Source organism: Oncorhynchus tshawytscha, linkage group LG07 (assembly GCF_018296145.1).
Source record: "Oncorhynchus tshawytscha isolate Ot180627B linkage group LG07, Otsh_v2.0, whole genome shotgun sequence".
In the NCBI taxonomy this organism is placed as follows: Eukaryota; Metazoa; Chordata; class Actinopteri; order Salmoniformes; family Salmonidae; genus Oncorhynchus; species Oncorhynchus tshawytscha.
Genome location: NC_056435.1, coordinates 61,109,409 through 61,122,021, shown reverse-complemented (window position 1 = coordinate 61,122,021; position 12,613 = coordinate 61,109,409). Strand labels below are relative to the sequence as shown.

General features: G+C 41.7%; 1 protein-coding gene across 4 annotated transcripts in view; it reads right to left on the bottom strand.

The window, feature by feature from the left end:
* Positions 1–12,613, bottom strand: part of LOC112246223 (histone deacetylase 7-like) — a 90,639-nt gene that overhangs the window by 66,503 nt on the left and 11,523 nt on the right. The window contains exons 1-2 of one of the 4 annotated variants that reach the window (XM_042324775.1): positions 6,947–7,389; positions 6,606–6,674 (exon numbers count right to left, since the gene is read on the bottom strand). The gene's annotated coding sequence lies outside the window, so the exon portion shown is untranslated. Of the gene's footprint in view, positions 1–6,605; positions 6,675–6,946; positions 7,390–12,613 lie in introns of those variants that run through there. The other 3 variants (XM_042324772.1, XM_042324774.1, XM_042324773.1) reach the window with 3 other exon arrangements.

The window sequence follows — 12,613 nt, the reverse complement described above, 5'->3', positions numbered from 1 at the left end:
GTGTGTGTGTGTGTATGGAGTCCTATGGAGGGTGTGTGTGCCTGTCAATATGTTCAGCCTCATACGGAGTCCTATGGAGGGTGTGTGTGCCTGTCAATATGTTCAGCCTTGTATGGAGTCTTATGGGGGGGTGGACGAGTATGTTAACTTAAACAAACCATGCAATTGGCCATGTTACGCACATAAAACAGCATAGAGTGCATGCCTAAGTCATACTTACATAGTGTGTACACTAGACAACTATTTATAGAAAAGCTATTCGCCTTGTTTTTAAAAGCCACAATGATGAAGTAACAACTTACTTTGCAAAGGCAAAAGCTATACTTCCTCATACTTGACTACTGGGTGGCACAAAGACATTGTGGATGGAGGCGCTCTCTCTCATTCTCTCGCTCTCTCCCTCTCTCTCCAAGCGGTCTCTCTCTTTTTTACTCTCTTTCTACCTCTATTTATTTCACTCTCTCTTTCTATGTAGCTCTCTTTCACTCTTTCTCTCTGTTAATTCTGTAATTCATCCTTTCCAATGGTAACTGTGTTGGAACACCATTGGCCCATCTATCAAAAGGTCAGAGGTCAAAGTCATGGAGGTATCAAGTTCTTTCACAATGTCGATCCCCTCAGGGCTAAGATGTGGGGTCTCTGACTCAGAGTTGAGAGACGAGAGAAAGAGAGAGACATGAGAAAGCGAGAAAGAGTTAGAGAAAGAGATTAGAGAAAGAGACGTGGGAGAAAGAGCAAGAGAGACATGAGAAAGAGAGAAAAAGAAAGAAAGAAAGAGAAATGAGAGAGAGACATGTGAGAAAGAGAAACATGAGAGAGTGCAAAAAGAGAGAGAAATATAGATAGTCACAATCTCACCAGTACTTTAGAATTTTTCAGGGCTAAAACAGACTCACAATTGTTAAACGATATTGTTGCTGTTGTTTTTTCTCGGGAGACAGTTCAGAAGGTCATGAGAGCCATTTTTTGGGCTGTAAACGGCGAAAAGTACGAAAAACAAAGTGTAAAAACTGTGGTAACATGCTCAGGAGGATCATAACAATGTCATGCAGGGTTGGCCGATATTACGATAGTATTGGATATTGAAGATGATTGACATCCATTATCAATGGCGACGACATCATGGTGTGACGGACGATGCATAGCCTATTTCAACTTGACTGGCACCAAGCAGTTAAGAGCTGACCGGGCAGCCCACAGCAGGGTCATGCCAGGTGGCCTATTCTAGGGATAGGCATGAGTAATCGTGTACTCAAAAGGACGTCAAAGCTCGATCTTTAAGCAGAGCTAAACAAAACAATGTATACTGTAAAACTATTCAGTGGAATGTGCTTTGTGGCTGCCCAAACGGGATGAGACGTGATAAGGGCTTGGGAAATAAGAGTGTCTGCTAAATTATCCAATCAACCATAGGCTTCTATAAGCAAGAGCCACTGCTGAGGTTACAGCCTTTTTGAAGATTGTGTTTCACAAAAATATATCCAGTTCATATATAATATAACCCGTTTCAATAAATTTATCTTGATATTGTGTTGTGTGAAAAAACTGCATATTTTACGGTGGCCTTTTATTGTCCCCAGCACAAGGTGCACCTGTGTAATGATCATGTTGTTTAATCAGCTTCTTAATATGTCACACCTGTCATGTGGATGGATGAATTATCTTGGCAAAGCAGAAATGCTAATTAACAGGGACGTAAACAAATGTGTGCAAACAATTTGTGAGAAATAAGCTTTTTGTGCGTATGGAACATTTCTGGGATATTTTATTTCAGTTCATGAAACATGGGACAAACACTTTACATGTTGCATTTACATTTTTGTTCAGTGTATATGAGGCAATTTAGCAATTAGGATTTGTTATCTGTAATGGTTATGATAAATGAGGCATTGTTGCTCACTGTTGGCCTACAGATAAATGCTCACATATTGTTTCCCAGTGCATTGTTTGTGTTCTAAAAATAGTTAGCTTTATTTTATTTGAGTTCTAGGAAAAAATCATGAGAGCACTCGAACAGTCAAGAAATGTCAAATGCTTACCTTTGCTATAGCCTGCATTACTTATTTCAATAAATATGTTATGAACTATTGACAGAAGGCAAGAGAACGATGTAGACAGAGCGAAGATGTTCACCAAGGTGGCACAAAATATCCAGTCAGAAAATAGGTTCATTTTTTTCTCCCTCTCAATGGCGGTTGATATGGCGATAGCCTAGTTTGTTTTTTATCGCAGGCACTCCAGTGTTGAATTATTTTAAAACCCTCATTTTGTCTTTTCTCTCCATTTGATATGAGTATGACTTCAGTTTTATTCTGTCTTTCTCCTGCCTCCTCCTGCCACTTCATGATCAAACAATGAATTTATCTAACAGCGTTCTCAGAAGTTGTTTTTGAATACCCTAAAAACAAACATGATAGGCCTAAATAAATAGAGATTGAACAAACCAAGATAGAAAAATTTAACGAGTAGTTTGAACAAACCTTACAGTTGATCAAAGCTTAGTCTAAAATAAATGATTCATGCATCCCTCCTCTTTGCTTTTGCTAACCCAATGGACTAAAGCAAAATCATACTAATTAAAATAGCCTATCAAAAGCATTAACACAAGTTATTAAGAGTATTTCCCAAATTGGCCTATTCTAATAACGTGTTTAATGTCCTAAAGTTGCAGCTTTCAAATGGGAACAATTTAAGGTCAGAGACCAGATGGAAAAATCGAATGAGGAGTCAAAAGAAAACTTACAGCTAAACAAAGCTTATGAAAGAAACAAAGTGTAGAGTAGGTCTATTTCCATAGCCTATCATTAGTAATGTATAGGACCTACACACAACATACAGAAGCCTGGGCCTAATAAGAGAGGGAGATGAGGCAAAATGTGAATCATTGAATAATTATCAGCAGAGTTTCTTGTTCTTGTTCCGGATTACCGAACGGGCACGCAGGACACGTGCACCGGGACCCCCGACTTCCAGGGAGACCCTAACCAATAAACAAGAAATTTGCTTTAAAACTGCACATTTTTCTCTATGCATATGGCAAAATGTGTTGAAATGCAGGCTTTGGCACACAGTCACACACCTTATTCGTGCCACATCCCCTCTCATCCCTCCTGTAGTATGCAAGCTCCTTTTTAGCAGTCTATTTTATTTTATTAAACGAAACCATCGTATATATCATGATGTTTTATGTGTACTTAAAGGACAACATTTGACATCGCCCAACCCTAATGCCATGAGACTGACTTGATGCATGTGCTGACTTGATGATAGAGACGGTATAACACAGGTGTGACACATTACACCAAAAGTAACCATTGTTGATGAGGCATTTGATATTTATATTGTATCAATGCACCTCTCAATAAATAACTCTACATTTACATCGTTTAGTAGATGCTCTTATCCAGAGCGACTTACTGTAGTGAGTGCATACATTTTTCATACCTCTTTTCTGTCCAGTACCCCATGGGTATCAAACCCACAACCCTGTTGCTGCAAATGCCATGCTCTACCAACTGAGCCACACGGGACTGTAGTTTGAGACAAATATGCGCCCACACACACACACACACACACACACCATACAATTCCAAAACTCTGTGTGCATTCCAATGTAAATACCTACAACCACAGTGACAGGCACACAGCATTATAAAAGAGGAAATAGGGCAGACATGACATCAATAGATTCTTCAGTGGTAATCGTAAAACTCAATATTCATCCAAACCATTTAAGTGTGTGTGTGGTCAGGTGAATTGATGTACAAACCAGGAAGAGGCAACAATGATGTTCACCTCTCGTCTTTTCTAGCCCACAACACTGTCCCCATTGTCAGCACTGCTCTCTCTCACTGCGCTCTCTCGCACAGCCGGGAAACACTGGGGATTTTAGGTTAGCCAGTGGTTTTTCAGTAGAAAAAGGAAAATACACACATACAATTGCAATAGCCTAATGTGTCAGGTGGTGTGAGGTGTAGTAGCCCAATGGGTGCCACTCTGTAATGCTGCCCAGTGATTTGTCTCAGGCACGACAAACAGATCTGTGACCAAGCTAAAGTAACTTTAATTCCCATAAAAGTCTACCAAGAGACGGTACAGCATGTTCAGTTGCTAGAGGGAAACACAAAAATAGCAACAAGCGTATTATTGAGAAAACAACAATCACTTCATTGATGCATATCAATTGACTAGCAACCAAAGTCGTTGTGGTAGTCTTCTTTCTAAAGAGAAAGGGTAATGGCCATCCATTTGATATTCAATAATAAATGTACTGTTAATTAATAACTTGGCACGTTTTGTGTGTACCCCATGTTCTTTTAAACAATAGAATATGATTGTCAGAAATCATATAGACGATCAAACAAGAGTTTCAGACAAGCAGACAAAACATGAAGTGGACTTAATTCCATGAGGAAAACAGTCCTAGTATTGGAGCCAAACTGCCTCCTGTTGTCACCCTGTCCAATTTGTACACTTTCCAAGCAATAGCACACAATACTTTACACAATACTTTACATATACTATCGATAAGAGACATTACTGTGCAGCTGTATTCATCGACCTGGCCAAGGCTTTTGACTCTGTCAATCACCACATTCTTATTGGCAGACTCAACAGCCTTGGTTTCTCAAATGATTGCCTCGTCTGGTTCACCAGGCTACTTCTCTGATAGAGCTCAGTGTGTCAAATCGGAGGGCCTGTTGTCCGGACCTCTGGCAGTCTCTATGGGGGTGCCACAGGGTTCAATTCTCGGGCCGACTTCTCTTCTCTGTATACATCAATGATGTCGCTCTTGCTGCTGGTGATTCTCTAATCCACCTCTACGCAGACGACACCATTCTGTATACTTCTGGACCTTCTTTGGACACTGTGTTAACTAACCTCCAGACGAGCTTCAATGCCATTACAACTCTCCTTCCGTGGCCTCCAACTGCTCTTAAACGCAAATAAAACTAAATGCATGCTATTCAAACTATCATTGCCCGCACCTGCCCGCCCATCCAGCATCACTACTATGGACGGCTCTGACTTAGAATACGTGGACAACTAAAAAATACCTAGGTGTCTGGCTAGACTGTAAACTCTCCTTCCAGACTCACATTAAGCATCTCCAATCAAAAATTCAATCTAGAATCGGCTTCCTATTTCACAACAAAGCATCCTTCACTCATGCTGCCAAACATACCCTCATGAAACTGACCATCCTACCGATCCTTGACTTCGGCGATGTCATCTTTAAAATAGCCTCCAACACACTACTCAGCAAACTGGATGTAGTCTATCACAGTGCCATCCGTTTTGTCACCAAAGCCCCATATACTACCCACCACTGCGACCTGTACGCTCTCGTTGGCTGGCCCTCGCTTCATACTCGTCGCCAAACCCACTGGCTACAGGTTATCTACAAGTCTCTGCTAGGTAAAGCCCCGCCCTATCTCAGCTCACTGGTCACCATAGCAGCACCCACTCGTAGCACACGCTCCAGCAGGTATATCTCACTGGTCACCCCCAAAGCCAATTCCTCCTTTGGTCGCCTTTCCTTACAGTTCTCTGCTGCCACTGACTGGAACGAACTGCAAAAATCAATGAAGCTGGAGATTCCCATCTCCCTCACTAGCTTTAAGAACCAGCTGTCAGAGCAGCTCACAGATCTCTGCACCTGTTCATAGCCCATCTGTATACAGCCCATCTATCTACCTCATCCCCATACTGTATTTATTTATTTTGCTCCTTTTGCACCACAGTATCTCTACTTGCACATCCATCTTTTGCACATCTACCATTCTAGTGTTTAATTGCCATACTGTAATTACTTTGCCACCATGGCCTATTTATTGCCTTAACTCCCTTATTTGACCTAATTTGCACTCACTGTATATATACTTTGTTTTCTACTGTATTATTGACTGTTTTGTTCATTCCATGTGTAACTCTGTGTTGTTGTATGTGTTGAACTGCTTTGCTTTATCTTGGCCAGGTCGCAGTTGCAAATGAGAACTTGTTCTCAACTAGCTTACCTGGTTAAATAAAGGTGAAATACATTTTTAAAAATATACCAAGTTCCTAAAAGACTATGTACGGGCTGGTTTTCCAGACAATCCTGGGCTTAAAAGCTATTTCAATGGAGATTCCCCATTGAGTATGCTCTTTTATCCAGGACAGGGCTTAATCTGTGTCCCCGAAACCACCCCCAATACAAATGACCTTGACTAACCTGTAACCCTCACATTGATATTTCAGGTAAAGTGATACTAATACAATGTCACACTGTTTAGATCATTTTTTAAAATCTCATCAACACACAAATGCAGACAAACAAACAAACACACACACACACACACACACACACACACACACACACATACAGTGAATTAAGTTGGTTATCTGAGAGGGATGGAGAAAGAGGAAGAGAAAGATATTTGGAATTGTGGTGTCAATTCCTCTGGCATGGCTCATGTGAAACTAACTATTTCCTCACACTACGACCTCATGCTGCCTATTGTATGTGTGCGTGTAACACTCTCATTTGTCCCGTTTTTCCTCTCTCTCTCTCTCTCTCTCTCTCTCTCTCTCTCTCTCGATATTGGTGAAATATGGAATCCTACCTGTCACTGTCGAAACACTTATTTCAGGTCCATCTGTCTCTATTTCAGTTCCAGATTCTATAGGTCCATCTGTTATGTAAGGAAAAACAATCATGAATTTTACAACATTCAGCGCGTTGAGGTGCATCATCACTTTCGAGTTAATTCGGAAGCACAAGACAACGCAACAGGTATACATGCATTATCAACAACGTGTGTAAATGCAAAAGCTCGTTGACATTTCACACGCGCTAAAACATCGCCCCAATTCTTCCATTAAAATGTAAACCAAGGATTCAAGATGATATTGCAAATTCAAATTGTACAAAATACAAGAGTGGACCAAATAATAAGTAACCTACCTCAGTCACTAGGCTATCTGACACTTTTGCGATCCGTTTTCTACCATCTTGACGAATGAAGTCTTCCACACTGATATTAATTAGCGAATAAAATGCAACAAGTGAGCAACATGTGCACCAATTTTGCGATTCATGTGTTCCTCTTGAATGGTCCAACAGCACACTTGACAAAAAGGTTGTTGATACAGGCTAATGAAATATCTTGACAACTCTAAAAAAGATGGTTAACTTCTCTCTCACACATACACTGACACACGCCTCAGCGATGCGCGTCTATAATTGAAGACAAGACTAAAAAGTAAGCGAGACTTGTTGACTTCATCTGTCTAACTATCTCATTGTTGAAGCTAACTTGAAGCGGAGCTGTTTTTGAGCGGCTCTGTCAATCTCACGTTCATCTCATTTCAGGATTAGGGCTCCACCTGCTGAACCCATTACGATACTTCGCTCGTTTGTCCGAGAGTGCTCGCGCCCATTTTATCATACTGATCTACCTGTCTGACTCATGTCCACACACTGACACTGAATCAGCTCACTCTAAACACACACATGTACGTGATACAGAAACAGCACATTCAAGCAAACACACTGGCACTCTATCTCACACATACACACACGCACATACACACACTCAATCTAGAGATTGCATTACGATAATAACGAATAGGCTATATGAAGGATGTGGTGTATTGTGTGGATGTGGTGTATTGTGTTGATGAAGAGGATTTCGAGTTTATACACAAAAACAGAAGCTCTGTCAGGTTGAATTGGGAGCTTCTCTGCGCAGCTATTTTCAGGTCTCTCCGAAGATTTTCAATCAGGTTCAAGTCCAGGCTCTGGCTTGGCATTCAGAGACTTGTCCCGAAGCTACTACTGCGTTGTCTTTGCTGTGTGCTTAGGGTCGTTGTCCTGTTGGAAGGTGAACCTTCGCCTCAGTCTGAAGACCTGACAGCTCTGGAGCAGGTTTTCATCAAGGATCTCTCTGTACTTTGCTCTGTTCATCTTTGCCTTGATCCTGACTAGTCTCCAAGTCCCTGCTGCTGAAAAACATCCCCAGAACATGATGCTGCACCACCATGCTTCACCGTAGGGATGATGCCAGGTTTCCTCCAGATGTGACACTTGGCATTCAGGCCAAAGAGTTCAATCTTGGTTTCATCAGACCAGAGAATCTTGTTTCTCATGGTCTAATAGTCTTTAGGTGCCTTTTGGCAAACTCCAAACGGGCTGTCATGTGCCTTTTACTGTGGAGTGGCTTCATTCTGGACACTACCATAAAGGCCTGATTGGTGGAGTTCTGCAGAGATGGTTGTCTTTCTGGAAGGTTCTCCCATCTCCACAGAGGAACCCTAGAGCTCTGTCAAAATGACCATCAGGTTCTTGGTCACCTCCCTGACCAAGGCCTTTCTCCCCCCGATTGCTCTGTTTGGTGGCCAGCTCTAGGAAGAGTCTTGGTGGTTCCAAAATTCTTCCATTTAATAATGATGGAGGCACCTGTGTTCTTGTGGACCTTCAATGTTGCAGAAATGTTTTGCTACCCTCGCCCAGATCTGCGCCTCAACACAGTCTCGGAGCTCTACGGACAATTACTTCTGACATACGCTGTCAACTGTGGAACCTTATTTAGACAGGCATGTGCCTTTCCAAATCATGTCCAATCTATTGAATTTACCACAGGTGGACTCCAATCAACTTGAAGAAACATCGCAAGCATGATCAATGGAACAAGATGCACCTGAGCTCAATTTCGAGTCTTATAACAAAGGGTCTGAATACTTATGTAAATAAGGTATTTCTGTTTTTATTTGTTATACATTTGCATACATTTCTAAAAACCTGTTTTCACTTAGTCATTATTGGGTATCATGTGTAGACTGCTGAAGATTTTTTTTATTTAATCCATTTTAGAATAAGGCTGTAACGTAACAAAATGTTGAAAAAGTCAAGGGGTCTGAATACTTTCTGAAAGTATTGAAAAAAAAATCGCTAAAGTTGTGCACTGGGCCTTTAATAGTCTGGTATTAGCAGACCAATAAAGCAATCTACAGCGTGGGCAAAAACTCCCCCCACCCCAAACTACTTTCTGTGGCAATGACAAACACATATCCTAAATTAGGATTGGGGCCACAGTCAAACTCATGATTTAGGTCTGAACACCCTCGCCAAGAAGACCAGAGAGACACTAGCTGTGTTGTATTATGGTTTTGATAAACTCGTTGATATCACTTTGTTTTTAGTAGTTGTAATTTCCCTTCAGATGAATTTAGGAGAGACGAAGTGTAAACGGTGCCAGACTGGGTGACATGATCCCAAAAGATGAACTGATCTAATTTGAGTCTTGGTATCTGGTTTAATCCCCCTTGCCTGGCTACCCTTCCACATCTCTCCGGCTAAATGCCACACACGTTTCTTCTCCATGATGAGTAGATTTGATGCCCTCCCTGAAAACTTCTTGAATGCGAACACATTCAAACCGTTTTGACTGATCCCAGAAACTGATGGGTTGGGCTAGAGCCTAAAGCGGTATTTCGGAAATAGTAATTGGTTAGAGACGATCCAATCGCTGATGACTTGTTTTGTACAATGCCCCAAACTTTGACATCAGCAAAAAGGACTTCTACAATGGCCGTCTCAGACTGGATGTATGTAGAGATAGAGCAGTGGAATTAAATTAATTATGAGTCGTCAAGCAATAATCCCCCTATTTGACCCTTGAAGTGGATCGTCCCAAATAATGTTAGAGTTATCTCCATGGACCGGCCCAACAGCATATTTTGTAGACAGGGTGGATTTGGTTTCTTCGGGACAGAGCTAAGGAGTGGCTGCTGATCTGACCGAGAATGACCAGGATTATGAGAGCTGTGACTGTGGAACAATGGAGGCTCCTCAGAGGAGGAAGGGGAGGACCATTATTCTCAGTGAATTTCCTAAAAATAAAAATAGAGAAACGTTAAAAAAGTGATCCTTTTTAGATAAAACTATACTAAATATATTCACATCCCCAAATTGATTAAAACACACTTTTTTTAAATGAAGGTCTACAGTAGGCGCAACAGTACTCTGTAGGCTATCACCATGGTGATGCCGTAGGACAGCATGCAACAATTTCAATGATTTTGCTGAGTTACAGTTCATATAAGGAAATGAGTCAATTGAAAAAATTCATTTCGCCCCTAATCTACGGATTTCACATAACTGGGCAGGGGTGCAGCCATGGGTGGGCCTGGGAGGGCATAGGCCCACCCACTTGAGAGCCAGGCTCACCCACTGGGGACCCAGGACCAGCCGATCAGAATGAGTTTTTCCCCACATAAGGACTTTATTACAGACAGAAATACTACTCAGTTTCATCAGCTGTAGGGGTGGCGGATCTCACACAATCCCGCAGGTGAAGAAGCCAGATGTGGTGGTCCTGGGCTGGCGTGGTTACACGTGGTCTGCGGTTGTGAGGCCGGTTAGACGTACTGCCATATTCTCTAATACGATGTTGGAGGCAGCTTATGGTAGAGAAATTAACATTCAATTCTCTGGCAACAGCTTTGGTGGATATTCCTGCAGTCAACATGCCAATTGCACACCCCCTCAAAAATTGTGTGGCATTGTGTTGCGTTACAAAACTGCACATTTTAAAGTTACCTTTTATTGTCCCCAGCACAAGGTGTACCTGTGTAATGATCCTTCTGTTTAATCAGCTTCTTGATATGCCACACCTATCAGGTAGGTGGATTGTCTTGGCAAAGGAGAAATGCTCACTAGCAGGGATGTAAACAAATTTGTGGACATGGAACATTTCTGGGATCTTTAAATTTCAGCTCATGAAACATGGGACCAACACTTTATATGTTGCCTTTATATTTTTGTTTAGGATCGTGCTGAAAGCATAAGCTACAGCTAGTACTGCAGTGCATAACACATAGTGAGTAGTTGACTCAAAGAGAGAAAGACAACAGTTGAATAGTTTTTAACAAATTAATTTCTTCAAAAGGAAGAGGCAAGAGAAAGAGAGCTAGCAAAATTGACATTTTAATTTTAATTTGACTTTCACTTACTTAGCTAGCAAATGCAGCTAGCTAGTTAGTTTAGCCTACTCAAACATCCAGCTCAAACAGAGAGGGATGCTATGTTACCTAGCTGGCTATGACTATCCAACACTAATTTATTCATTTATTGCCACCGGGGCCCACCGGTGTAACTGCTAAACTGCTTGCTAACTGTACACTGTAGAGCATGATTGTAGCGGGTTCTAATTAGTTAGTTCTAGTAGCTATGTTGTTGACTTGATGTTAGCTAATATGGTGACATTGATGTAGGCTGTGTGTAGAGGTTATGATATGAAGGTTTGGCTTGGAAAGGTTATTTTTACCTGCTCACAGACAGCTGATGTTTTGTGCACTGAAGTCCACAAGCAAAGGGAAAAGTTGAGAGGAGGAGATTGCGTAGATGTGAGAAAGGAATTATACAATGATCTGGCTGCTATGAAAGGGAACTATGTTTGTATCTGGCTGCTATGAAAGGGAACTACAGTGGGGCAAAAAAGTATTTAGTCAGCCACCAATTGTGCAAGTTCTCCCACTTAAAAAGATGAGAGAATCCTGTAATTTTCATCATAGGTACACTTCAACTATGACAGACAAAATGAGGAAAAAAATCCAGAAAATCACATTGTAGGATTTTTAATCAATTTATTTGCAAATGATGGTGGAAAATAAGTATTTGGTCAATAACAAAAGTTTATCTCAATACTTTGTTATATACCCTTTGTTGGCAATGACAGAGGTCAAACGTTTTCTGTAAGCCTTCACAAGGTTTTCACACACTGTTGCTGGTATTTTGGCCCATTCCTCCATGCAGATCTCCTCTAGAGCAGTGGTGTTTTGGGGCTGTTGCTGGGCAACATGGACTTTCAACTCCCTCCAAAGATTGTCTATGGGGTTGAGATCTGGAAACTGGCTAAGCCACTCCAGGACCTTGAAATACTTAGGCTTCTTACGAAGCCACTCCTTCATTGCCCGGGCGGTGTGTTTGGGATCATTGTCATGCTGAAAGACCTAGCCACGTTTCATTCTTTCCTTTACACGGATCAGTCGTCCTGGTCCCTTTGCAGAAAAACAGCCCCAAAGCATGATGTTTCCACCCCCATGCTTCACAGTGGGTATGGTGTTCTTTGGATGCAACTCAGCATTCTTTGCCCTCCAAACACGACGAGTTGAGTTTTTACCAAAAAGTTGTGTTTTGGTTTCATCTTGTGGACCATATGACATTCTCCCAATCTTCTTCTGGATCATCCAAATGCTTTCTAGCAAACTTCAGACAGGCCTGGACATGTACTGTCTTAAGCAGGGGGACACGTCTGGCACTGCACGATTTGAGTCCCTGGCGGTGTAGTGTGTTACTGCTGGTAGGCTTTGTTACTTTGGTCCCAGCTCTCTGCAGGTCATTCACTAGGTCCCCCCGTGTGGCTCTGGTATTTTTGCTCACCGTTCTTGTGATCATTTTGACCCCACGGGGTGAGATCTTGCGTGGAGCCCCAGATCGAGGGAGATTATCAGTGGTCTTGTATGTCTTCCATTTCCTAATAATTACTCCCACAGTTGATTTCTTCAAACCAAGCTGCTTACCTATTGTAGATTCAGTCTTCCCAGCCTGGTGCAGGTCTACAATTTTGTT